This window comes from Bubalus bubalis, chromosome 12 (genome assembly GCF_019923935.1).
Source record: "Bubalus bubalis isolate 160015118507 breed Murrah chromosome 12, NDDB_SH_1, whole genome shotgun sequence".
In the NCBI taxonomy this organism is placed as follows: Eukaryota; Metazoa; Chordata; class Mammalia; order Artiodactyla; family Bovidae; genus Bubalus; species Bubalus bubalis.
Genome location: NC_059168.1, coordinates 19,765,634 through 19,793,010, shown reverse-complemented (window position 1 = coordinate 19,793,010; position 27,377 = coordinate 19,765,634).

Sequence of the window (27,377 nt, the reverse complement as noted above, 5' to 3'; positions counted from 1 at the left end):
GTTGCCTTCCAGTACAGTAAATGTTTCTATTTAAGTCACTGATTTTTTTTGTTGTTGTTGCTATTAAACAAATCAGTCCCCTCACTAAAGGGCCAACTACACAATTCCTGATTCAGATTTTAACTTGATTTTGGCAGCCTATTGAAATTCTCTCATTGCATTCTCCAAATTTGGAATGGTTTGCATTACACAAGATTCTCTGTTTCACAAAAGAATTCCTGCAAGTTTTCTTGAAAGTGTGCTTAAAAATAAAATCTGATTTGTGCTAACTCATAAATCAAGCTCAAGGCCTTTGTGATGATGATAGTTTATATGGCCCTGCCACTAGCAGAAGCTTCTCTCAAGACGTGTTTGTTCTCACTGTAAGATCTGATCAACACTTCCCCTCTGAATTCCTTTGTTAATTCTGCTGCCCAGAAAGCTGTGGTGAGTGATAAGACCTTCAGAAACCACTGAGCTGTTTGCCCAGCCCTCTGTTTCTAAAACAGACATGGACACAATTCAAGAACAAGTTAACTGATAGTGTATTACGCTTGGGAAAAATCTAGTCCAAGTTATTTATTCCTTAATTTTCATGAAAGGTTCTTGAGCCAATTAAATGAATTTTGCTCATTATGCTATCAGAGCTCAATCCACTCCTGTGTTTCTGAACTTACACTGATGTTCTTTCCTAGCAAACCTGAAAAAGATTACTTGGGGGTAATTTTAATAGATTCATAAAAAGAGGAGAGCAAGATGCCCACATAAATTCAAAATTACAATACAGCAACTGAAAATCCAGTTTGGACCATATCTATGCACCAAACTGGTCTATGAATGCAGCCCCTAAATGTACATATATTTATACACACACATATTTACACATATATATTTATCTTTAATGGCTTCCCTGGTGGCTCAGATGGTAAAGAACCTGCCTGCAATGTGGGAGACCTGGGTTCAGTCCCTAGGTTGGGAAGATCCCCTGGAGGAGAGCATGGCAACCCACTCCAGTATTCTTGCCTGGAGAATCCCCATGGATAGAGGAGTCTGGAGAGAGTTGGACACGACTGAGCGACTAAGCACATAATAATAACAAACTCCTTACCGATTATCTATATCATCTTTATATAAATCTATAGAAATACTCTCCACAAATCCCATACTCTAGTGTGTTAGCCCTTTTGACCTAGCATAGGGTTGACAGATTTAGCAAATAAAACACAGGATACCCATTTATATTTGAATTTCAGATAAGCAATCAAAAAAAAATGTTTAGCATCAATATATCTCAAATATTGCACGTGTTTTATTTGGCAAGCCTAGTCTAGCACCCTATCTGAAGAACTAAGTCTTGAGTGCTTATCCTTTTTCTGCTTTCCCTCAGTCAGAAGGCGTCAGAGATCTACTATCAAAATAGCCAGGATTTAAAGGGTCAAGATTCTAGAGAGAAGAGAAGGATGCTGAAGTTAGCCAGACAGTCAGTGATTCTTTTACTCCAAGACATTTGCCAATTTATAAGCATTCATAGAGAAGCTGAGAAGTTAAGCAGAACTTCCAGCATTTCAAGGGAACAGGGAGATAAAAATGAACCTCAGAGCTCACCAAGAGAGAGGATTCCAGATAAGCCAATAAACCCAGGCTTTCAAATAAGATCTCTGAGCCCACTTCTCTCCCTGATTCTGATTCCATTTTTACCCTAACTTCTTACCCATCCCAAGGTTCGCATGTTCTCTTTCCTGTAATATCTTTAATGCTGCAGTCTACGAGGCAGGATGACAGGAACTTTCAGGATAGTTATAGCACATGGGTCAACAATTCTCAGATTACAAAGTAAATTTTAAAACCTGAGTAATTGCTTCAAGCATCTGTTAAGATTTCAATATTATATAGGAAAATAAGACTTTGTTTTAAACATAAATTTTACAGTTTGAAAATAAAAACAGCTAAGCTATTTTCCAGAACAGGAGAGACCACTTTTCAAAGGTTGAAAAGCCTACAAAAATTTCAAAGAATAGTGACAATGCCCTTCCAGCATCAATGCCCTCAGTCCAAAGAGACAAGATTGCCCACCAGAGCAGTTTATCACTACTTTGCAATATTCCAAACTAATTAGATTTCCTTCTTCTTTTATTCCCCCTGCCCTCCTCTGCTGTTCTTTTTTATCATCTTGGGTTTTCTCTCCTATAATTTCAAATTATCATATATCTCTTCTCAACTTCCTCTATTTCAACAGCTTATAATATAGAATTTACATCTAACTCATCTGCTGTATCTTGAATATAATTTTTAATCCTGTCTTAGCTTTAAGACTATAGATTGCAATTGAGGCACAATATTTCCCTTCTAAGTATCTAACATAATAACAGAGAGAGAAAAAATTAAAAGCTAGGGTTGAAAATATTAATAGCCACAATACAAGGAAAAGTTAGGTTAATGTTATAAACTTCAAAAACTGGCAAATAAGGAAAGACACAGATGCTTGTGAAATGAAACGGAGAGGTAGCACAGCTTTGCCCAGAGTCCCAGAAATTGTATTGCTGAGCTTATCAAATCAAACCTGGAAAGAAACCAATCCAGTAATTATCTTTTCCCCTTTCAAACTGACTAATGGGGGTGGCAATGGGAAGACTGTTGAGCAAAAAGCGAGTAACATGGGGACAGAGTGTATTTTGAAAAAAGCTCCACAGTTATACAGTCCAGGGGCCAAGGCTACATTCCCAAAGGAGAAGAGCATGTCCATCAAGCAGACCCTGACAGAGAACCATTAATAAAGTCTCAAAGTAATGAGCAAGGCCTAGATTGTCTGGCAAAGACCGAAAATATCCCAGTTGGACTCTCTCCTTCTGTTGTCGTTCTCTTGTGTTATAGAAGAAAGTAGAGAACACATGAATACAGCCATTAACATATAGCTAGGAAGAGCAAATGGTTTTACATAACGTGAAAAAAAAAATCAAGAAGTCAACCTCAGTGCATCAGAGCAAACAGAACGCCTGGATAGAACCACATAGCATGAGCAAGATAAAAAGAAATGGCATGGAATTAAATACTATATGGTAAGGAAGGAAGAAAGCAAAGACAAAGTACTAAACAATAAAAAACCATCAAGGATCAGAAGAAAAATTGCTTCACACTATGGACTAGCTCAGATGGTAAAGAATCTGCCTGCAATACAGGAAACCCAGGTTTAATCCCTGGATAAGGAAAATTCCCTGGAGAAGTGAGTGGCTACCACTCCAGTATTGTTGCCTGGAGAATTCCATGGACAGAGGAGCCTGGCGGGCTACAGTCCATGGGGTCGCAAAGAGTCAGACAACTGAGCGACCATCACTTTCACTATCACTAGGGACTCGCTTAAGAACACGGTCTGGACAAAACAAAGATTCAAAGGCCTGATAATAACAACAACATACCACAAGGGAAAAGGTGATTGAATACTTGAGGAAACAAATAGAGGCCTCAAACAACACGACTAAGAAGTTAATAAATAATACAGAAACAATAAGAAACACCATAATTATTGCTTTAAATCAAATTACTGGTATAGACGAAAGACGAGCCATCCCTGATGAATAAAGTTAAAGAAGAAAATCAGAACATTTAGAGATGAACTAATAGATATGGAAGGAAACAAATATGATCCAACATGAGGACAACTGATGTCCCTGAGGTAGCAAACCCAACAAATAAGCAGTAAATGAAGCCAAACATATAACACAAGAGAATTTCCCTGAAACCAGGGGGAGAAAATAACCTGAATCTGTAGCTTGAAAAGGTCCTCTAATTTTCAGGAGAGGTTGATACAGAAAACTCTACACTGAGCATAGCCTGGTTATATCATTAAAATAAAGGATAAAGAAATAATCTTTTAAGTGACCATCCAGAAAAGTAAATCATATACATTGAAGAAAAAGCAGACTTTTTACCATAACAGTAAATGGTAGCCAATGATAGAATACTAACAAAAGTTCACAATGTGGAAAAGAAGATATGATCCAAGCATATGGTACCCAGCCAAGATGCTGTTTAACTACAAGGGTGATAGGTACCTCAAACATGACAGAATTCAGGAAACAGAACACTCATAGGCACTTCTCAGTGTTGGGGGGATGCATATTAAAATATGAGTCAAAACTAAAAACATAGAAATAAAAACATCCAGATTTTAAGACTCTGACAATCATTAAACCCATTTAATTATTGAGATAATACTGAATTATTTGAACTGAGAAAATTAAGCTAACAGAAAAAATGTAAATGTTCTATTTTTTTCTAGACAGTGTAAAAATACTAACAATATTTGGGAAGCAATGGGAGAAAGTTTGAGAGCACTGTCGAAGATGACAGGTGTAGCTTGAAAATTATTGTTTTTTTTTAATCTGAGAGGAAACTTGTAGGAAATAATATATCTTATCCAAAGAAACATTTATTTGAAGTTCAACAATTTCTTCAGCTTTTCTTCTATTAAATTCAGTAAAGTTTTACTTTTTTCATTAAAGTATCTTCTATAATAAGATTTCATCTTAATAAAAATTTCTAATTGATCTGTCTATATATATGCAATATATTTATATATATAAGAATATATATAAAATATGTATGTATCTTTATATATATATAAGAATATACCAAGATGATAAATATTTAACACTGGAAAGTAAAAATATGAGTGATGGCTATTTTGTACATTTTAATTATTTAAATTAAAACATTCACTGACAAAATACTTTCTAATCTTCTCTTTTATTATTATTTTTTTTTAATTTTGAGGTCTTTTTCAATCTTTCCCCTACAGTTTTGTGGTTCTTGACAGAAAAATTGCTGTCCATCCCTAGTTTATGGGGGAAAAAGAAGCAACATCTACAAATTGCTGATTAATAATCAGTCAAGTACACGCTGCTCTGCTTAGGTTAACGGGAAGGAAAAATGAGCTCTGGAAAGCTGATGTCTGGAAGAAAAGCATTTTATTATAAAAACTATGTCATAATTGGGCATGTAAACAGAAAGAAATTCTTCCAGTGAACAGGTATCCTAGGTAATAAGCATCTCACAGATACTTTGACCCAATGTAGGTTAATGGAATTCTGCACCATAAATCCAGTCTGTTCCCCTAAAAGGAAAATGTTTATAGGTACCCAAAATCTGCCACATCGGTATAAAGAGAAATACCAACCACAGATGAAGTTGAAGCACATGTTTCTAGTTGATATAACTTAAACTGCTCTTTAAAAGCACTTCAAAAAAAAAAAAAGGGAGGAGGAAATAAAAGAATTAGCCAAGGAGGGTTAAGCTAATCCTCAAAAATTAGTAAAAACTCTGTTTAAAGAGTTAAAAAAAAAAAAAAAAAAAACTTGGTAGCAGCCATTTGTTCATATAAGTCTATGTAATTTCCAAAACCAACAGAGTGTCTGTCTTATCTCCAGTTTACAGATTCAAATTGTGAATTTACACACACTGCATGTGTTATGAACTTGGTCAAACTGAGAGCTCCCATAGGTACTTTATATCATTGCCTCTAACCCTCAGTCTTTGCTTTTCCATCATCCTGGAATATCGTGTTTGTTGGGGTTTTTTATTTCATCAGAGCAATTTTAGAAGGCAGAGAGAGGAGGATTTGGTGGGTTTAGTGATTAAACCAATCTACAACAGTGTCCAAAAAATTGCTTTCTGCATAAAGTATGGTATGGTGCCAAATGGAGCCACCAGGATGTCAGAAGTATTTCACAGTGTTGCAGCGTCTCCTCATGAATCTTTGTACCCTCACGACTTGTTTGTTACATCCTCCCAGGAGCTCAGAAATGCAGCTCAGAGTACAGGCAGTCCCTGGATTCTTCTCTGGAAGGCGGTACACCATGGGCCTCTGCGTAACAGACGGTTTTAAGTTTTCTCTCTCACGTACAACCACCGGGATACCACACAGACAGGGGAGACTGAACAGGAGAGACTCAGAAGCCAAACAGCCATAGAGATTCTGCAAGAAGCAATTTAACTACCACAAAAATGTCCTCACAGAGCCAGTGGCTCCTGAGGTATTCTCCTTTCATCTTTCTGGGCTCCCAGCTTCCTAAACTGGATTTCTAGCTCACCCATCTTTTTGTCTGACCACTGCACTTCTTCGTCACTTTCTCCAGCTCTCTTCTCTCCCCTTCCCTCTCTTCTTTCTCTCTCCCTTCACTTCCAGCCATGTAACTGAATCTAATTTCAATGTCCTGAAGACCCTCATTTTTTTCTTTTCTTTTATTTCTTCTTATAAATTTTGTTTTGTTTTGTTGAGCCCCTCATTTTTAAAATGGAAACTGCTTTGGCTTTTAGCTCGTTTCCATTAATTTCTTCTTAAAAATGAAATTAAAAGAAATCCCACACAGAAAAAAAAAAAAAATACACATCTGAACAAATTTCAGTCTCAGATATTAATCTAAAAATCCAGAAGGAGCCCTTCCTTTAGCAAGTAACCCGAGTAAGGAGATAGTTTATAGGGGGACCCAGTAATTTTGTTCCTAAATCCCCTACATCATACATGCCCAAATATGAAATATCTTTGTGAAAACCTCCTGCTGTGTTCTGCACAGATACTCATATGGTTGTTTGGAGATAAATAAGAAACAACTTTTTCTCTCTAGAGCTCTGATGAAATATTAAATGTCTCTAAGGTTGAGACATTTGATCAGTGGTCATGTATGGTTGTGAGAGCTGGACCATAAAGAAGGCAGAGTGCCAAAGAATTAATGCCTTTGAACTGTGGTGCTGGAGAAGACTCCTGTGAGTCCCTTGGACAGAAAGGAGATCAAACCAGTCAATCCTAAAGGAAATCAACCCTGAATATTCATTGGAAGGACTGATGCTGAAGCTGAAGCTCCAATGCTTTGGCCACCTGATGTTAACAGCTGACTCATTGGAAAAGACCCTGATGTTGGGAAAGATTGAGGGCAGTAGGAAAAGAGGACATCAGAGGGTGAGATGGTTGGATAGCACCACTGATGCAATAGACATGAACTTGGGCAAACTCCAGGAAGTGGTAAGGGATAGGGAGGCCTGGGATACAGCAGTCCATGGGGTCTCAAAGAGTTAGACAGTACTGGGTGATTGAACAACAAAAGGTTGAGACATTAAAGTAGAACCCAAGCCCAGAGCAGGAATTCAGCAGTGAGGGGACAGAAGAAGTTTTAGGTTTAGAGATTGGCAAACTTTTCCTATTAAAGGCTCAGTCAGTGAAGTTACTCAGTCGTGTCCAACTCTTTGCAATCCCATGGACTGTAGCCTACCAGGCTCCTCCATCCATGGAATTTTCCAGGCAAGAGTACTGGAGTGGGTTGCCATTGCCTTCTCCAGGGGATCTTCCCGACCCAGGGATGGAACCCAGGTCTCCCGCTTTACCGTCTGAGCTATACTTTGGATTTTGTGGGCCAGTAGGTCTCTATCATAACTACTAAACTCTGCCACTGTAGTGCAGACATGGCCATAGTTATTATTGGGACATGAATCCCAATAAAACCACTCATGGACTCTGATATTTGCATCTCATACAATTTCCACGTATCATGACAAATTCTTCTTAATTTGATTTTATCTGACCAATTAACAATTTAAAAAATCATTCTTAACTTGACAGTAATACAGAAACAGGAAGTGGTCTGAATTTGGTCTGTGAGTCAGTTTGCCAACCCAGGATTAGAGGAAATTGCATACTAAGAAGAAAGCAAGTCTCCCCTTCCATCTCATGCAGGGACAGTGACTCCTATTACCAAGGCTCATTCTCATATTCTGTCTCTGGCAATCCTCATCACAATCCAGGAGACACATATTTTTCTCACATAATAGATGGAGGGCCAGAGAAAATATTCATTAATTCATTTAACAAATATTTGAGTCCAGAACGAGGTGCTGGGCTTGTGTTAGGCCCTAGGGATATGGCAATGACTAAGGCATAGCTTCTAACTGCTTCGAGACTATAAGACAGACTAGTACAGGTAATTACAATGCAGTATAGGCTGAGGGCTTCCCCCGTGGCTCCAGTATTCTTTCCAGGAAAATTCCATGGACAGAGAAGCCTGGCGGGCTACAGTCCATAGGGTCACAAAGAGTTGGACATGACTAAGCAAACATACACGCACAGATAGGCTAAAAAGACACATATAGGAAGCATTTGATTAAATTTTGGGCCCAGGGAAAGCATTCTGGAGGAAATTACATCCAGTTGAGATAAGAAAAACATAGGCAAAAAGAAGAGGAGGAAAAACCACACAGATTATAAGGAGAGACAAAAGCAAAGATGTGGAGATGAGAGAGCACAGCACATAAAGAATTTCAAGTCAGTAAGTTTGCATCAAAGAGCATATGGGGGGTGGGACAAGAGCAAAAGAAAGGTGAGCAGGGACCACTTCATACTGTGTTACAGAAGGTGGGTTTCACCCTGGGAGCAGCATGGAGCCAACAAACAGGTGGAAACGAAGAAGTGATCTGGGTCAGATTTACTTTTGACTAAAAATGCCCGGTTCCAGAGTGGAGAATGGATTGCAAGAAGCATGTCAGACCTCATTTCATGATAAAAAAATACTGACCCCCTCATAGATAATCTGACTAGCTCAGGTTCACTGAGCTGGTGAGTTATGAATCAGTCCACCAATTCCTTGCCCACTGCCCTCTGTCTTCTCGGTCACGGTGACATTCCCACACCTAAGGGGTGGACAGCACGCATCAAAGTCATAAACACAGCCATGGCCTCACTTTGGTGGAGAAGGGTGTTTGGAAACCAAGATCTAGTGATGGGTTCCGTACACTGCTCTAGGGATGCCATGCTTCTAGGGACTCTCAGCTGACAGAGCTAGGAAAATAACCACACCACCACCCTCCCTTTGTATCAAGCTAGCATTACATGAACAATGATCAAGTGACTCGGTTAAGTCATAAAAATGCCAGGTTCTCTGCCAAAGAAGATAAAAGAAAAAAGGGAGGAGGCTTGAAGAGAGACAGTAAAGTTACTGGTGATGCCAATTAAAATGTGTAAACTGGGTAGAATTGTAATGGGTTTGATGTTTTATACCAGACAGTTTTAGAACAAAGGATAAAGCATGTCATTCTATAAAGAGAGACGAGAACTAGGTTTTTAGCAGATGATCATAATAATAGGTAGAAGCTGCAATTCTGTTCTTTTTAGAGCTCAGCACACAGCTGTCATGGTAATAAGGTTTTTTGAAACCCTTAGTGAACGCTTAATCCAATCTCTTTATTTACAGATTAGGACCTTGAAGCTATAAAGCTGTACACCTATGGGGCTTGGAGCCCTGGCTCTGGAGTCAGATATTCCTGCATTTGTGTCCCCTCTCCGCTCCTCAATTGCTATATGGCTTCAGCAAATGACTTAACCTCTCTCTCTCTATTCTAGTCACCTCACCCAAAACCTCTTAGACCTGTTGTATTTAGAGGAAATAATGCATGTTACATAATTTAGCTCAGTGCTTGGCACATGGAGCAGGCCCTATAAATGATCTTTATAATTATTATTACTAATTATACTAACAAGCATTTATAGAGTACTCACTACATTATTGGAGAAGGCAATGGCACCCCACTCCAGGACTCTTGCCTGGAAAATCCCATGGACGGAGGAGCCTGGTAGGCTGCAGTCCATGAGGTCGCTAAGAGTCGACTTCACTTTCACTTTTCACTGTCATGCATTGGAGAAGGAAATGGCAACCCACTCCAGTGTTCTTGCCTGGAGAATCCCAGGGACGGGGGAGCCTGGTGGGAGGCCGTCTATGGGGTCGCACAGAGTCGGACACGACTGAAGCGACTTAGCAGCACTACATTATTACCATTATTGCTATTATTGTTATCATTATTTACTCAAGGTTACAAAATAAAATAGTAACTGGACTCAAACAAGAATCATCTCTGCTCCAGACCTAAACTCCTACTCAAAACTTCTTTTCACTTTACAATGATTTTCAAATCGTGTTCCATAGAGTCTTAGGGTTAGAGGAAGTGCCTAAAGGAGAAGCTGGACAGGCAGAGCTCTGTTCTCACTTTATTTTATATTTCTTTTGAAGCAGAAGTTCTACTCCTAAAAGTAATTTTGAAAATCGTTGCAAACCATTGATTTCTACCATGCTATCATTGAAAATGAAATCAGTATCAAGCAAAGGACAGGATTATATACTTTGATCTTAAAGAAATGAAAACAGCTTATGAGAAGTCAAGAAGTGGATTTGGTGGATAACCAACAAAACCCTCTTGTATAGCACATGGAACTCTGCTTAATGTTATGTGGCAACCTGCATGGAAGTGGGGTTTGGGGGAGAATGGATACATGTACATCTAAGGCTGAGTCCCTTCACTGTTTACCTGAAACTATCACTACATTGTTAATTGGCTATACCTCAATACAAAATATTTTTGGTGTTAAAAAATAATAAAAATTAAATTAAAAAATTCCATTTAGGTACCACACAAAAGAAGAAGTAGATTTAAAAGACATTAAGCAAATCTTATCTCTCCTTTCTTTTCTATTGACATGATTCTCCCAGGAAACTCAGCTTAGAGGGGCAGCAGGAGACATAACATACAGAAGAGATTCTCTGCAAGGGTTTCTAACCTCCATCAACATCCATGTCCACCATCCCTTCTCCACTTAAGCTTGGCCATCTCTTATGCATCAGTTGCATTTCATCCATTCCTTGGCTGCCTACATGTGCTACAGCCAAAGAGGTCCACTGTGGAATATTTCAGGAATTTGCATCTGAAAAGTTGAAACTCTGGGAGAAGCCAGTTGTTAATCTGAAGGTAGAATTTCATGTCCCTTTGAGCCTGTGATAAACTGTCAGTCTCCAATTTATCTCTCACATGAAGATAATCTTATTATCCAGACCCAGAGACATGAAGTATGAGAAGGAGCTGTGAACATGTTGGTCAAAATACATGAACAGATGATTGCATGACAGGTCATCTGAACATGAGTGGCCTAATGATTTTGAAAAGCTCCTTGCAAAGTGTGTTTACCTACAGAGTGGTGTTCAGAAACTAACTTTTGGTCTGTGGTTTATTTATGCTCCTGTCCTTCTCCTAAACGTGTGATATTTTGGATTCAACTGCTTCTGTATAATCAATTCTCACACTTAAAGTGTAAAACAAGAGACTAACTCTCTTCCATTGTGAAAATTAATCCTTCACCTTAGAAAAAGATTTATGCTTTGAGTCATAAATAAGCCAACATTCTCCAGTGCTTAAAAGCAGCACCGCAAACAAAAAGGAAACCAAATGAAAACATCAATGAATCAATTTCCCTTTCCGTACAGATCTGAAAGATGAGAGTTCTCATTTCTGCCAAGAGGCTTCTGTCTCTGACAAGTTGAGTTAGCATGCTGCAAATTGTGAGAGATAGGTTTTGGACCACATAGGGCAGCTGAAAGAAACTGAATTGGGTCAAGCTAACTTTTGCCAGGTGTCTTAGAATTTTAGGAGATGAAGGAAAACTCTTTGCACTGTAACTCAAGTTAGCGGTTCTTGTTAATTGACTATAGTGGGTTGGGGGAGACAGGAGGAGAGCAGGGTGACCAGATATCCAAGATAGGATTCATCTGTCCTTGCTTTTTTTGAGTTTTGATGCTAATGTGGTCCATGGGTATGGCAGCCATGGAAAGGTGCTGCTCAGATCTCCCTTTAAGAGAGAAGTTTTAAGAGTAGCATTGACATATATACATTACCATATGTAAAATAGTTAGCTAATGGGAAGTTGCTGTATAACACAGGGAACTCAACCTCGTACCCTATGAGAACCTAGAGGGGTAGGATAGGGTAGGTCATGGGAGGGAGGTTCACGAGGGAGGGGACATATGTATACCTATGGCTGATTCATGTTGATGTATGGGAGAAACCAATGCAGCATTGTAAAGCAATTATCCTCCAAATAAAAATAAATACTTAAAAAAAAAAAACAAAATGAGAGAGAGATTCTTTAGTAAGAATGGACATATCTGTCAGTCTGCAGCCTCTGAAGCTTTGGGATCCATTGCAAAATTTAAGCTATGGTCTTAAGACCACACCAGAGCTATGGTCTTCCAGAGCAGCTCCTAGCCAATGACTGAGCATGAGGGGGTGGTGGGGCAGACCAGAGCCAGGTATTCCTCCTGCCCAATGGAGGAATTTCTCTAGTGGAATCATTGCTTTGGGGCTCCCTATCAACCTAGCCAAGACGTCCTAAAAACTTCCTGCAGTCTGAAGCTCTGTCTACCTAATTCTTCCTTCTTGCTCTCCCTTCTTGGACGTCAAACTTGCAACATGACCTGAGGCCTCCCCATTGTCTCCTGCTGCCTCTCCCCTTTCTCTTTGACAAGCATACCCCCCCACCACCACCACCACCCCCGCCCCCACACAGCAAAGTCTTGCATTTCCAATGCCATCCTGGTGTCTGCTTTCTGGGGGACCTAAATGTAGGCAATGGAGAAGGAGCAGGACACTTTCTTCTTACCCCGTCTCTAACCTCTCCCCTACATAGTGCTTTGTCTTTCTAACCAGCCCACACTTCCCCCCTTAAGCAGCAGCTGTGGCCTTCAGCAGTGTTTGCCCTCGGCGGTCATGTGATCTCTTGCCATTTACTTTCCCACTGGAAACACTAGCCTTAGCAGACTGGAAACAGTAAAGTATCTAATGAACTGAAAGTAATTATGAAAAGCCAAGTAGGTGCTGAGATGTTAGGGCAAAATCTGGAGATTTGAGGGTGAGTGTGCATGTGTGTGTGTGTGTGTGTGTGTGTGCTCATTCTATAACCTTCTTCTCTTAGTTTTAATGAGAAAGAACAAATTAATATAGATGCAGTATCTCACCCCTTCACCTCCCTTGCTTATCCCAGATCATTTGGCAATGAAGGATGGATTCAATTCTATTTTTTGTTTGTTTGTTTCTCTCTTTATTTTCATAACTCAGTAAAATAGTCAGAAGGGTGGAAAGCCAGGGGAAATAAATACAAATGAGCTGAATATGCCATAAACTCTCCAATCAGTGTTTAATCAAGCAATGGCTATAATTTAGAATGCTTATTATCTTATTTTAACTTTTCCAAGTAATCTATCCAACTTTATTTCAATTACTCAAATGGAAAAGGGCTAAGAGATCAAAGTAAAAATCACTTTTTGCTTAATAAAAGTAAACAGCTGGTTATGACTGAATTACCTACCTGGATGTAAGGAGAAAGATTTGAAAGTCTCTGAAAATTCCTTCCAAAAACAGATTCTACATTCAGGAAATTAATTTTTGAAAATTAACACACACACAAATTCTATTTAGTTGCAACTACTAAGTGTATGGATTCTGTTCACTTTGGCTTAATTCAACATAAAAGATGAGTTGCCCCAGTCAAATCCTATTTGTCTACCCCACATAGATTTTATTCTCAAGGAGCCAGAAACATGGAAGCCACTTCTTTCTCTCTCTCTCTCTTCTGCCATCTTTCCAAAGCCTATAAGGACGCTCTAAGGGCAATAATTTTTTGGGTTAGGAGTTATACTACTAGAACTAACAAATATTTAGGGTTTCTCATCACCTTTGACCTTACCACTCCTTACTCTCCACGAACATTAAGGTGGGAAAGCCATATGAAATTATCTGGACTCAGTATTATGACAAAGGAACACACCCTGCCCTCCCTGCTTCATTCCATCTGTGTACAGCCTAAAACAGCTGACTGGGACAGTCTTTCATCTTTAATCTCATCAACCAACTTTCCCATGAGAAACAGCCAATGAAGTCCAAACCTATGTACCAAGCTCTTTGTAGACCCAGACTCACCACATCTGACACTTCAAAAAAAAAAATCAGTAAAAGTAGTGGCTGTGAGTCACTAAGGACAAACAGCATTCCTGAAAGAAATGAACATCACCAGTGGAAACACTGAGGCTTGCTTTGAAAACTCTATAGGCCCCTATAGACCTGAATAATATTAAGGTCTGAATTCTCTCCATCTCCACAATGCCTATTATTTGCTGTTCAATTTTCTATAAATATAACTATCTCCTCTTCTTTTTTTTTTGGACTGTAACAAACTAGTATCAGAAATACTTCTAATGGTTCACATGGTCCTTAACACTGTCTTTCAGTTATTGTTGGTAGCTTAAAGGGGTGACTATAATTTGCTCTCAATAGCATCCAGTTTGGTGGACCATGACAACCTGGTTCACACTCACACACACAAAAGAGGACAGTGTAAGAGCAACCTAAAGAGAGAAGCCACACAACTGAATGTCATGTGGGATCTTGACATATCCTGGAAAAGAAAAAAAAAAAGTAGGTTCCAACTAAGGAAATTCAAATAAAATTTTAAATTCAGCTAACGATAATAATATATCACTGTTGGTTCTTTAGGGTGAAAAATGTACCATAATAATGAAGGAGGCTACAATACGGGAAATTGGGTGTGGAGTACATAGGAGCTCTGCACTATCCTCGTAACTATTCTAAAATAAAAAGCTTATTAAGACAACATCAAGAACAAAAAGGCAGTGCCTGACATGCAGGGGATACTGCAGTGACATCAGACTCTTTTTTCCTAAGCCTTATTCCCTGGCCCCATCCTCCACTGTGAAATGCTGCTGATAATTCCGAGTCCCTTTCCAATCATGCAGATGGAGGAAAAAGCCACAAGATGATGAGGATAAAGCTCATGTGATGTGCACTGGAAGAGCAGCTAACTAATGAAAAGTGTGGTTATTAAGCATCTTATTTTTCCCTAACAGGGGCCCAGAGGGAGGCAATAAAGCTCTGCGAAATTTACTCTGAAATTTGAAATAGGTCCACATCACCAGTTGCCAACTAACCTGCCCAAAAATCTGACAGGAAATTCAAACCAGAGTGTTTTCTTGTTTTAAGAGAAGTGTTATTGTGCTGCTTTTCTTTTTCCCCTGCCTTCTGCTTAAGAAGAACTATGGGTTGGTAAGGAAACATTTGAATCAGATGGAAGAAATAAAAAGTCCAGATAAAATGGCACAAAACCAAACAAATTCCTGGAGCTGAAGAAAATCCTGGCTGTGATAGGAATCCAAGCCTTTCCCATATGAGTCTGAATGAAGCAAAGCTCTAAGCCAGTGTATGGGCACAAAACTTCATAAAGTGCAAGTGTTCACGAATGGAAGCTGATTAACTTCCCCAAAACGCCATCAAGCAAAGTGTTTCAGATCAACTGAAGCTCAAACTGGTGCTGACACAGGACTTAAAGCAAGAACAATATGGATATTATGAAAATTCTCTCTTTTAATCAATAGGCCAGCCCATCTTTCCATTTCTGACATGATCCTTTCCTGCTCAACGTATCCCAGTGGAAGCACCCTAACCCTGAGCCCTAACCTTAACCTTAACCCCTAACCCTAACCCTAACTTATATAGCCCGAGTCAAAGAAGCAGCCTGTCCAAACTCAGCACATCTCAAGCTGTTTTTTCAGAAGGGAAATTTTTGTATGAAGAATCTTATTTGAAACCCCAGTATATAATCAGCGAAAATCAGAGCTGTTCTGAATGAGGACACAGAGCAACCTTGTTTAGTGGACCACACTACTCTATATATTTGAGTGTATAAAAATTTCATCATTTATAGGAAGATGTTTAAAAATTGTCCCAACATTTCATATTGTCCACTTTAATAATATACTAGCCAGTTCTATTACCAGCAAAAACCAGTTTGTTCAGGAATAGCCAGAGGAATTGCAATTTGGGACATTCGAACTACAACAGGTCATGGGCAAATCCAGAAGACAAGAGGAATTAGGTTTTATAGGGGAAAAGGGTACTTAGAAGTGGCTGTAATAATCAAAGTATCCACTGGAAGAAGCTGCGAGTTCAAAGTATACAGGTTTCTCATTGGCTGGGTTATTACAGTTTCTGATTGACAGGACTGTTGATGGAGAGAAGTTTCCTTCTTCCTGCTGGAGAGTAAAGTGGGCAACACTTCCCTGTAGGACATGTAGGCATAAATCTCTTCCTGTGTGTAGTAACTGATGGCATATGTTGGGGAGTGAGAGCTTCTGTCCCCGGTTTTAGCTGCTGTTTCTTTAATTCCATAGTATCTAGTTGACTGATACAGATACATTTTTTTTTCATTATAAATTATATTCATATAATAATTTTACTCTACATTTGCATAATTGGTGGACTTTCTTGTCCCTGGAAGCCAAAAACATGTTTCAAAACAGACTTAGAGGTAAGAAGAAGCAAAGCCCTAAGATGAATAGATTTGGCAGAAATTGGCCAGATGCTCATCCATCCCAGTTCTTCCCTCTGGGAAGAGGGGAATAAAACATAGTCCAGCTGTCCTTCCAGATAAGTTAGGAGGATGTAACTGAGTATGCTCTGACCAGTGGAATATGAGTGAAAATACTATGTGTCTCTTTGGGGCCTTATCTCTAAAATCCCTCTCCTGCTTCCTTCCACCTCCTCCTCTTCTTCCCTTATCTACAACAACAGAAAGGAAGGATTGATAGTTGGTAGAGTTACAAGATAGAAGGAGACCAGATCCCTGAGTTTCTGCTTAAATGAAAATGACCTAGGAATGCTACATGGGCAGCATCACACTGTGATGTGAGCAAGAAATAAAATTTTTCCTGAGTTAAGAATGAGGGCTTGTTACCACAGTGAGGTATAGAAGACATGAACTTCTAAAACTTACTCAATTTCATTAAAAAATTTGTTTTCAATTTTGTTTAAAGTGCTAATTTCAGCCTGAGTCTCCTCAATACAATAGATTCCCTTTAAAATTAATATTAGAAAAGTGTTCTGTTTAATGAGGAACTGGCGTGCATTATGCAAGCAGATAGGAATTATGTCACTTATTGAAGGAGGCAAGAATATACAACAGAGAAAAGACAATCTCTTCAGTAAGTGGTGCTGGGAAAACTGGACAGCTACATGTAGAATGAAATTAGAATATTTTCTCACAGTATGCACAAAAATAAACTCAAAATGGATTAAAGACCTAAATGTAAGACCAGAAACCATAAAATTCCTAGAGAAAAACATAGGCAGAACACTCTTTGATATAAATCACAGAAATATTTTTTTCAGATCTGTCTCCTAAGGCTGTGCTGTGCTAAGCCACTTCAGTCATGTCTGACTCTGTACGACCCTATGGACTATAGCCCCCGGGCTTCTCTGTCCATGGGGATTCTCCAGGCAAGAATACTCAGGTGGGTTGCCATGCCCTTCTCCAGGGGGTCTTCCCCACCCAGGGATCAAACCTGTGTCTCTTACATTGTCTCTCCTGCATTGGCAGGTGGGTTCTTTACCACTAATGCCACCTGGGAAGCCCCCTAAGGCAGAGGAAACAAAAGTCAAAATAAACAATAGGACTTAATTAAACTTAATAGCTTTTGCATAACAAAGGAAACCATCAATAAATGAAAAGACGATCTACTGAATTGGAGAAAATATTTGCAAATGACATGACCAAAAAGGAGTTAATATCCAAGATATAGAAATAGCTCACACAGTTCAATAAAGAAACAACCCAATTAAAAAATGGGCAGAAGACCCGAAGAGACATTTCTACAAAGAAGAAAAAATGCTCAGCATTGCTAATCATCAGAGAAATGCAAATAAAAAGGACAATGAGATATCACCTCACACATGTCAGAATGTGAGTGATAGTCGCTCAGTGGTGTCTGACTCTTTGCGACCCCATGCCTATATAGCCCATGGAATTCTCCTGGCCAGAATACTGGAGTGGGTAGCCATTCCCTTCTCCAGGGGATCTTCCCAATCCAGGAATCAGAACCCAATCTCCCACACTGCAGGTGGATTCTTTACCAGCTGAACCAACATGGAAGTCCAAGAATACTGAAGTGGGTAGCCTGTCTCTTCCCCAGCGGATCTTCCTGACCCAGAAATCGAACCTGGGTCTCCTGCATTGCAGGCAGAATCTTGACCAGCTGAGCCACCAGGGTGTTTACCATCAAAAAGATTACCAATAACAAGCGTTAGTAAGGATGTGGAGAAAAGTAAATCATTGTATACTGTTGGGAATGTAAATCTCTGTACTGTTTTCCATAGCCACTGTGGAAAACTGTAAGGGATTGCTCAGTAAATTAAAAATAAACAACTATATGATTCAGCTATTATAGTCCTGGGTATATATTCAAAGAAAATGAAAATACTAATTTGAAAAGATACCCCAATATTCATAGCAGCATTATTTATAATTGCCAAGACATAGAAGCAATCTGAATGTCCAGTAACAGGTGAATAGATAAAGAAGATATTATATATATTGTTGTTGTTTTTGTTTAGTTGCTAGGTCGTATCTGACTCTTTTGTGACCCATGGACTGTAGCCCACCAGGGCTGTTCATGGAATTCTCCAGGCAACAATACTGGAGTGGGTTGCCATTTCCTTCTCCAGGGGCTCTTCCCTACCCAGGGATTGAACCCAAGTCTGCTGCTTGGCAGGCAGATTCTTTACCTCCGAGCCACCTGGGAAGCCCATACATATATATAATATATATAGTGAAGTATATAATATGTATAATATAGTAGAATATTATGTTGTTGTTATTCAGTCGCCCCGTCATGTCTGACTCTGTGACCCCATGGACTGCAGCACATCAGGCCTCTCTGCCCCTCACTATCACCTGAAGTTTGCCCAAGTTCATATCTATTGCCTCAGTGAGGCCATAGAGCCATCTTATCTTCTGACACCCTCTTCTCCTTCTGCCTTCAGAAAGAATATTATATGTAATACTATATATCATAAATTATGTATTTTATCTGTATAATATATATCATATATATAGTGAAACACTGTGCTTTGCTGTGCTTAGTCGCTCAGTTGTGTCTGATTCTTTGCTACCCCATGGACTGTAGATGCCAGGCTCCTCTGTCCATAAGAATTCTCTAGGCAAGGATACTGGAATGGATTGCCATGCTCTCCTCCAGGGGAACTTCACAACCCAGGGTTCAAACCCAGTTCTTTGCATTGCAGGCAGATTGTTTACCATCTGAGCCACCAGGGAAGCCCATTCAGGGATAAAAAAGAATGAAATTTTGCCATTGGCAACAACATGGATGGACTTGGAGGGTATTATGCTTAGTGAAATAAATCAGACAAAGACAAATACTGTATGTTATCACTTGTATGTGGAATCTGAAAAATAAAACAAACTAGATAATATAGCAATAAAGAAATAGACTTACAGTTATAGAGAACAAACTTGTGGGGATAGGGGTAGAAGATTAAGAGGTACAAGCTACTATGTATTAAATAAATAAGCTACTGTATCATATAATGTAGGGGATATAGCCAGTATTTTATAATAATTATAAATAGAGTATAACCTATAAAATTCCCGAATCACTATGTTGTATACCTGAAACTAATATAATATTGTAAATCAACTATACCTTAATTAAAATAAAAAAGAATTATGTCACCCATCACATCATCCTTTTGCCTTGAGCACCAAAAATCTTGGGTCAGAATTCATGTTTAATCACAATAATTGGTTTGACCCTCTCATTTAACATATTTGTTGCTGATTCCCTTATAGGGACTTGACTTCCTATGTCTTTCTGAACAGTTTATTGTATTTCATTATTTGAACCTTGATCAATTTTGGAAAGATTTGTCGTAAATGAGTAAATCTTTCCAGAGAAATGACACTACCAAATAAAATGGAACAAATGTCAGGAATTCTCTTTAAAGTACTACATTTCACTTGTGTGATGCTAAAAGTTTCCATCACTGTGACTGTTTAAGTAGATGTCACAGCACAAACATCACAATTATATAGAGATCTATATAACTCAGTGGTTTACAGGGTACCTACTCTGCAGAGGAACTCAGGGGTACTACTACCTACTCTGCAGAGAAATTTTGGCTGTGCTCCTGTCAATGGAAGACCAGTTGGCCATATCATAACCACTTCCTTACCTGCTCAGCTGTATGAAGAGCATGAGTGGTAAACAAAATCCTGTTTTATCAAAACTAGAATTGGATTTTTTGAAATAGGTTTTAGTTCAAATAATTTTATTTTCTGTCTAAAGAATCTCCCATAATTCTTAACTTGATGCCAAGACTAGCAAGTCATCTCTGTGCAGCAATCACTGCTATTGTTTTATATTTTGTAAGATTTTCTACTGGAAGGCTAATATACCCTTTCTCTCTGCTGATCAAATGAATAAAAGCCGTTTTGTAGCAAGTTCTACTTCCACTTGTAGAAGAGTGACTTCCAATAGAACCTCAGACTCACAAATACAAGAAAGGCAACAGAGAATGTGTGCAAGCATGGTTCGCCTACCCGGCATGGACCATGTCGCGCTATGAAAGGAGTCATAAGTATACACTCCCCAGTAGATATACATCTCCCTTCCTCCTTCCTCCAGTGCCAAGGCAGAGTTTTATTTTTAAATGTCAAGCAGTGGTTATGATGTCCTCCCCCTCAAACAGGTGCATCTGAGTTTACCCTGGGAAGGAGTCGAGAATAGTAAGAGTAACTCTCCAGATCGGAGGGCTGGGAGCAACGAGCTGCTGCAGCAGGGGTCCCAGGCATGCTTCCCACTGCCCCTGGCAGCAGCAATAATGGACACCTTACCAGGGTGGCGGCCACTGCTGCACAGCGGCTCTTTCTGGGAATATCTTGTTCCCCAAACTGAGCCCTCTAGTCTCAAAGAGACATTTCTGAGTGGTTCCCATCTGATAGCAGTGCAAGGTGGGAGCACCCCGTGGTTGGATTAAGTAGGTGCTTCGAGTTCTTATACAAGAGGAGGGACTCCTCCAGAAAGACACTTGTACAATTGGAAATGGAGAGTCATTTTTATTTGAATATTGAAGAAGATGTGCCCTTCTGTATTTCCCTCAAAATGGTGAAGTACACATCAAGTGCATATATAAAGGTATACCCTTATTTCAAAGAGGGGGGATTTACAAAGTTTGTCAGTATAATCCTTCATGCTAACCAACTAACTGTGTTTATATGAGATGAATTAGATCAACTTAACATTTATTTATTGGGCTTCCCTGGTGGCTCAGTGGTAAAGAATCTGCTTGCTGATGCAATTTTAATCCCTCAGTCGGGAAGATCCCCTGGAGAAGGAAATGGCAACACACTCTAGTATTCTTGCTTGGGAAATCCCATGGACAGAGGAGCCTGGCAGGCTGCAGTCCATGGGGGTCGCAAAAGAGTTGGACACGACTTAGTGACTAAACAATAACATTTATTTATTAATAATATAAGTGACAGGTATTAAGCTATTTGCTAGTTATATAAAGATAAATAATATAAGATTCCTATTCATGAAAACATGACGGTCCCTGAACCACTATCTGACCACTGGGAAGGTTTACCATTGGACCACCTGGAGAAAATATTTCACCCAAGGTCTGTCACCATCTTATGAGCCACAACTCTGAATGACATTGGCTTTGACACAGATTCAACAACCATTATAACAGCAATATGGCATCACCAATGGTAAGGAAAAATGGCACCAACATCATGCAAGAGATAGTTCCTGAGAATAGAACTAAGGGTAGGGAGTGAGAGCAGAGGTGCTGTCCATAGGAATTTTTCTGGTAACAGAGCTCACACAGAGTAGTCCAGAGCATCAGGGCTTCACATGAGAATAGCTGGGGGGTGGGGGGAGGTGTTTCCTTGCAGAGGTACTTCAAGAGTCTAACAATAGTGCTGCAGTCTGGGAAATCAACACACAACCCTGAGCAAACCACAGTGCATCATCCGCACCTCTGAGTGAAGGACAAAACCCTCGAGAGTACCAGACCAAACTCTTGAGTCTCTCCCCAGTATTTCCAGACCAGGTTTCCTGGATGGTCTCAAGTCAATAGCTAGGAAGAATGAGAAAGACCCTCCCACAAATAACTGAACTTTTATTTCTCAACCAGCTGGTGGGTGGAAGGCTGAGTCAGACAGAACTTGGAAAAACTGAGGAAGAGACATTTCTTATACTTCTGAGACCATGAGGCAAAGGCAAGTCAATTACATGCATATGTACATTTTCTTTTAGGAAAAGTGCCCAGAACTTTCATCAGATTCTTAAAGAGATCTAAATGTTAGAAGATGGGGGTGTTTTCAGGTTGGGCTTCCTTGAGAGGAGGATTTGAGATTTTTGAGCAAGTGATTTATTAAGAAAGTGTTTTTTGTTTTTTGGGGTTTTTTTTGGTTTCATCATGCAACTTGTGGGATCTCAGCTCCCTAACCAGGGGTTGAACCCAAGCTCTTCTCAGTGAGAATACGGAGTCCTAACCATTGGACCACCAAGGAAGTCCCAAGAAAGTGCTTCTTGAGAAAACTGGCCAGGGCATGGGGGAGGCGGAGAGAAGAGGGGAGAAAACGAAGCCAGTCTTCAGGCAAAGCCCTCATAGAGGTTGACTTCCAAGGGGCATCAGCTGAAGCAGGAGTGCTGGGCTTCCTCTTGCCACAGCCCCTCTTCCAGCATCTCTCTTCCTAGGTCACCTCTCTAATGTCTTTCTCTTTTATAATGTAGAGAAGCAATTCTTTTTGTTTCACAGTGAAGCTGTGCCCAGTGGGTCTCATTTTCATAACCAAACATATCCATATAAGGGGTGTTTTTAGCAGAAGCAGCTCTCCCCCAGAGAGTCTGTAGTCAGCACTCAATGTAAATTTCCCCTTCCTATCTCATACTCTCTCTCTCTCACACACACACACACACACACGTATGGAAACTCAGGCCCAGAGAGATGACAACTTGCCTGAGGTCATTTAACGAGTCAGTGATAGAACCAAGACAAAACTCAGTCTTAACTCTCTCTTCAGTGTTCATTACTCTGAACACACTGCCTCCCGAGCATTCAAGCATTTTATATCAATGGTAATAAATATAAAGCAGTTTCTTGAAGGGGGCAATTCAAGTTAAGTGTCAAATGCATTCTATAAATAGATGGATTTTTTTCTGAATCTAGGGGGCTGAGGCACATGGCGTAAATGTGGGGAAACAGAAATTTGCACGCACCCCCAAATAAAGGTGTCTTTCCAAACAGTACAGGGCTGAAAGGGGCTGTTGAGAGAGGCAATTCATTTGAAAACCTTGCAGTATCAATAAAAATGCTTTATTGGTAAGTATTTTCTTACTAATTTCACCAAAATCAAGTTAAAAGATGTTTCAGTTAGTCTGAATCACTTTCCTGCCTTCAAACAGAAAGTGTAGTCTTATCTCTATTTTCAGAGATGTTATTAGCTAAGCACCAGAAGCCATAGATTTAGCGTTGACTCAAGGGCCCTTTGGGCTTCCCTGGTGGCTCCGCTGGTAAAGAATCTGCCTGCAATGCGGGAGACCTGGGTTTGATCCCTGGGTTGGGAAAATTCTCTGGAGGAGGGCATGGCAAGCCACTCCAGCATTCTTGCCTGGAGAATCTCCATGGACAGAGGGGCCTGGTAGGCTACAGTCCAGGGGGTCACAAAGAGCTGGACACTAAGCACAACACAGCAAGGGCCCTTTGAGGCTTCTCCATCAGCTCAGATGGTTAAGAATCCACCTGGCATGCAGCAGACTCGGGCTGGATCCCTGGGTCAGGAAGATCCCCTTGAGGAGGGCATGGCAACCCACTCCAGTATTGTTGCCTGGAGAATTCCATGAACAGAGGAGCCTGGCAGGCTAAAGTCCCTTAGAGTCGCACAGAGTCAGACATGACTGAAGTGACTTAGTACTCACGCACACAAGGGCCCTTTAGAATCCAGATCTTACAACTGCCTTCTTCTCCAGAGGTCACAGCTAACATGATCCTTTACAGATAACACGCCCCTTTCATTCATCACACTTTATGTCATCCTCGTAGCAACCTTGTATGACAAGTAAATTACTACCTCATTTTATGGTAGAAAAATCAATATTCAGAGGGGTTAAGTAACTTACCTAAAAGCACCCAAAGACACAGTTAAGACCCAAATCCAAATCTTCAAGTCCAAATCTCATGCATGTTCTTTTCCAGTGTGTCCAAAAAAGCTTAGTGGGACAGCTGGGTCACTGGTTTGGATGTTAGAGACAAAAACAAAACCCGGCTAAACTGCAAGTTGCTGAAGGTAGGGTCTTAACAACAGGAGGTCTTGGCTGGACAGGAGCTGGGTCCCAGCTGCTTCCAAGGAGTGGGTAATGGCTACTTTATGCCAGACTCTGTTTCAGGGAGAAAGCAGTGACCAAAACGGAACAAATCCCTGCCCCCTAACATTTACATTCTCATGGACAGAATTGAAACAAATAATAACATATAAAATATGCCAGTGATGGTAAGTGCTGTGGAGAAAAATAAATCAGAACACAGAACCTCAGGACTGTGGGCGTGCATGGGGGTAATGGGGTTCTGATTTATATATTAGATGATCAGGATTGGCCATCAGATAAGGTCACACTTGAGAAGGAACCTAAAGACAGTAAAGGAGCAAGTTTTATGGAGATCAGGGAAAAACAATTCCAGATAGAGAAAACCACAAATACAAAGGCCCTACGGCATGAGCTTGGTGAACCTGAGGAACAGGAAGGAGGCCAGTATAACTAGGGAGAGTTTAACAGCCATTAACTTTGCATTTATGGAGGAAAAAAAAAAAAAGCATTAGAGAAAAAGAAGTTCACATCTTTGAGACATAAAGATTGATACAAGGTAGAATTGGATCAGTGTTATGGAGAGACATAAATCAAGTATTATAGGATTGCCGAGGAAGTAAGGGAGGCTTAGAATCATACCATCAGAATGTGATTGTCTAGTCCAAGATACTGAGGTTTTCTTGAACAATAAAATACACTCCTTTCAAATTGTAGCTCGTGGATTGCCAATAAGAAAACAAATGGAATCAGAATACTCTGGCTGAAGTGAAGGTAGGAAGGTTTAGCCTTTCCAACTTGGCCTGACTCTTTCTCGTCCCCAGCCACTGAGGCACCTTTATGGAACCATAGGGCTGTAAGAGACAACATTTGCCAAAGATTGATTTAGTCAAACTAGTTTATTTTACAAAAAAGCATCCGAGGTCCGCAGAGGGAATCTTCTTCTTCTGGTGTACACTGGAATGAAGTCCCTTCCCACTCACTGCCCAGTATGCTGTGCTGGCCCTGAGGCTGAGGGTCATGGATCCTGCTTCAGCCTCCAGTCTGCACATCCCACCTCCTTGGTTGACCCTGGGTTGACCTAGAACACCCCTGCTCTCTGTCTTTCCATGGATGTGATGCCACACCAGAGCAGCTGCCTCTCTCGGCTCTTATTTAAAACTGATGGGTGCTCTGGGGAGCTTCTCTGTGAGGCTGGCCATCTCCCCAGCAGTCATTCCTCCTGGGGGACCCATGTATTCACTCTTCCTAGGGGCAGTCTGAGATAATCAGAACAAAAAGGTCATTGCTCAGATTTGCATTTCAAATTAGATGTTTGACAATAGTCTTGAAAATTGGACTTATGGAGAGAATATATCTTTTGACACACACAGAGATAATGACAAAGAAATTGCCCTGCACTTATTCCCTGAAAATGCCAAGCACTTCCTGCCTTCACATCTGATGTATGTACTTCTTCACTAAGATCTTTTTTTTTTTTTTTTGTAAATTGTATGCCTCCTTCCAGGAAGCTAAATTCTCTTCCATTCTGACTCTTTCTTAGACTTCTCCAAGTAGAATCTGTTTACCCTTTATCTGTGTTCCTGAAGCACCTGCTCCGTGCACTTATTCTAGCTCTCATTTTATTGCACTGGAAAAACACGTGTACATATTTTTCTCTCCCACTGACTCTGAGCTTCTCTTGGGAATAAGAAATACATCTTATTTGTATTTGATGCCTCCACTGCCGCTAACACAATGCTCTTAGTGCCTGATACGTTTGTTAATTGACGTTATAATTGAGTCACGACTGGGGTTATAAGAAATGAGGGTTCTTTTTTACTATGGACTTTTTGAGACTTTGCCAACTAGTGATAAGCTATGAGCAATTATTTTCTCAGCTGGCTTGATAATTTCTCGAAAAGTAAAATGACTACGTGAATACCCTGTTATTGATCATTGGAAGTTACCAATGAATGGCTCCAGTGCTCACTTTGGGTCTTTTTCTATCCCAAGCCTTGTGACACATTTTTCCATTTGTTCATCCACGCTGGATCTGCTCCGAGGCATACTTGCTGCTATGGCCAACACGGCCAGCAATGACGCATTCCCCCTCGTGCCTGGCCACAGGCCCTGGTAACTGTCAGCCTTTCAGATATGACTGACAAGAGTGAAAGCAAAATCTGTGGGAAAAAATATGAAATCGAGTCCCAACTCTCACTCTCTCATTATGTCAAGATGATCTCATATTTTCTGAGCATTGTGTGGTAAATCTCACATGATCTTGAGACAGAGGGGGCTTTTCACAACAGTGGTTTTTCTGAATAGACATATAGACCTGGCTGATGATGCCTCTAGCTGGTCAGCACTGAAAGACAAACTGAAGTTCCACTTCCTGAATTCAGATTGCATATCAGGGTTACAGAGAAGGGCCATTTCCTTTTGACAGTGGCGACATAACCAAAGCCACTTCATTTGCAGGAGTTTATAAAAACCAGATTATCCCAGATTTACTTTCTTAAGCCAAGAACAAAGCTACCTCAGTAACAGAAAAAGTCGGCTCGCACCTGTCTCTTGATTTCTGCTTTGTCATCCAAGGTTGTTCAGATCTGGGGCCGAAATACAGCTCTCCCACCCCAACAACAGGTAGCCTGGCCAATCATTTCCAGTCCTAACTTCACAGTTCACAATTCAAAAGGCAACATTTTCTTGCTTTCATTTATAAGCACTTACTTAATCACATGGAATTTACCATGTTTATTGTTCAACAACTGATCTTTTTCTCCCAAATCACTCCAGGATTTCCACTTAGCTGATATGGCTTTGAAGTTTCTAACAGAAACAGTAAACAAGAATGCAGGAGAGAAATGTTTGTGTTTTGCTGCAGTGTAGAGTATCTAAGGTTATCACTAAAAGGCCCATGAGACATGACCATAGAGAAAAAGAGAACCTGAGAAACTGTCTGGGAAGACGAGTCACATGAAATGTGTTTATTTGGATTTCTAAAATTTCCCTTTCTCTCGCTTTATTTACATTTCATTAATATGACACTATCCAACCTGAGTAACATTTTGTCCTGTGAGTCTACTGATTGGACTTTTGCAAGCAGCCAGACAAGAACAATCCTAAACAAGCTCTTGGTTGCTATGAGGCTCCATATTTATTGAATTAGAGAACTTTACATAAAAATTTCCCTCTGAATGTAATATTTCAAACACACCAGACTCCATTTCCCCTAGAGAAGCAGGTAACTTGGGAAGCAGATCAGGTTTGTTACCAATAAACTAAAAAGGTGGAGGACAGATTGAAAAGGCAGGAGTTGAAGTATGGGGCTTTAATTCCTAACCTGGACCAAGTTCAATGGGCATGAGTCTTGCTCCT